The sequence below is a fragment of the Galeopterus variegatus genome, unplaced genomic scaffold, assembly GCF_000696425.1.
Source record: "Galeopterus variegatus unplaced genomic scaffold, G_variegatus-3.0.2 Scaffold22447, whole genome shotgun sequence".
Classification (NCBI taxonomy): Eukaryota; Metazoa; Chordata; class Mammalia; order Dermoptera; family Cynocephalidae; genus Galeopterus; species Galeopterus variegatus.
Window position 1 is genome coordinate 4,544 of NW_007748558.1, and position 1,911 is coordinate 6,454.

The window sequence follows — 1,911 nt, forward strand, 5'->3', positions numbered from 1 at the left end:
TAGAGAGAGAGAAAGAGAGACAGAGGCAATAGGGTTTAGTGAAGGTGGTACGAGGAGCTAAATAGTAGACAAAAGAATGTGAGTTGAGGGGGAAACATGTCTAAAATGGTGCCTGAAGAAGAAGGCAAGCATATACAACTCAAGGAAGAACAAAATATAAGCTGTGCATGTTTTAAATGATTTGAGTCATGCCTCCTTTTTGTGCAGATGAAAAACAGCCTAGAAAATCAGCACATAGGATATGAGGATAAAAATCATGACAAATCTCAGAATTGTAAAACCTACAAAGAGACTATCCACTTTATGAGGGTACTTCAAAAAGTTCATGGAAAAAATAGAATTCAAAGATTATACAAATCTTTCCATTAACTTTTTGAAGACCCCTCATATTGACTTGCTTGTCTTCTGCAGTCTCCTAACCAAAACCCTGTGCTCACAAAAAGAGTGGACAATAACAATGAAATATAAAAGGTGTAGTCAATTTGATTAAAATTGGTAAAATACCAATGAGCACTGCTGCCTGGATTGCCACAACTAGCACTATCTGAACCAGAAAGGAAGGTGTAAGGATGCATGCATTCCTCAGAGGATCACAAATGGCAACATAATGGTCAAAGGCCATGGCCAAGAAGATGCCAGATTCCATGACCTGCAAGGCATGGATGATGAACAGCTGGGCTAAACATGCATCAAAGGCCAAGAGCAAGATCTTGGGAGCAATGGCTGTTAGTCCTATGTCAGTGGCTTCCAGCACAGCAAGGAAGATGTACATGGGCTGGTGCAGGCTAAGTTCTGCAGGGACAATGATCAGTAAAATGATGTTTCCCAGAAGAGCCATCAAGCATACAACAAAGAAGAAAAATCCAGTCCAAAACTGCACATGCTCTAGCCNAAGTGAATTTTAATATTGAACAGGATAGCTAAATAGCCATCTTTCTGAAATGAGTACTCCCGAAATGACAATTTTCTTGTTTTAGGGAATCTATTCTGTCCAATTTTATTTATTTTTTGTTTTGTTTTGTTTTGTGACTGGTAAGGGGATCGCAACCCTTGGCTTAGTGTCACCTGCACCACGCTCAGCCAGTGGGTGCACCGGCCATCCCTATATAGGATCCGAACCCACGGCCTCGGCTCTCCCAGCACTGCTGCACTCCCAGCGCCGCACTCTCCCGAGTGAGCCATGGAGCCAGCCCTGTCCAATTTTAAAAGAAGTGATAACAACAGACAATAAATCTCCTCAGTCTCTTTTTTCTAGATCCCAGTGCCATATTTAACCCTGAGGAAAGGCTGTACATTACTCTTGCCTTTTTTAAGAAGATTTTTTTTTTGTCTCAACTTTACTATCTAAACCAGTTTAGGGTCCTCCCTTACTAAAGCTATTTAAAGTGTTTTAAGGAACACTTTATTCCAAACAAAAGCCAGGAATCTTAAATTTTAGTAATGCATAGAACTTGCACGAATAAATTTAATTTTTCTAATTTTTCATAAATCACTTGTGAAGTCAATTCAGATTCTGAAATTGGACATCAACATGTTTTAATTTTCAAAGAAATAACTAACAAATATAGAACAGGATTATTCAATTAATAGAGGGAAACATGGAATGATAAAAAATAATAAATCTAGAACAATTCAAAAAAGAACAAAAATATAAACATAGAACACAAAATAAAATAGTGGAAACAAATCCAAACATGTGAACCATTACTTTGAATGTCAGCTGTACTTATAAACCTGATTTTTTTAAAAAAATACTGCCATTTGCAACAACATGGATGGACCCTGAGAGAATAATATTAAGTGAAATGAGTCATGCAGAGAAAAAGAAATACCACATGTTCTCACTTATCGGTGGGAGCTAAAAATAAATTAATTAATTCACTCACATACACACACAAAAAAGAAATCCGG

General features: G+C 37.5%; 1 pseudogene; it reads right to left on the minus strand.

The window, feature by feature from the left end:
* Positions 1 to 21: 21 nt before the first annotated feature.
* LOC103583378 lies at positions 22 to 885 on the minus strand (annotated as a pseudogene).
* Between the last annotated feature and the right edge of the window lie 1,026 nt (positions 886 to 1,911).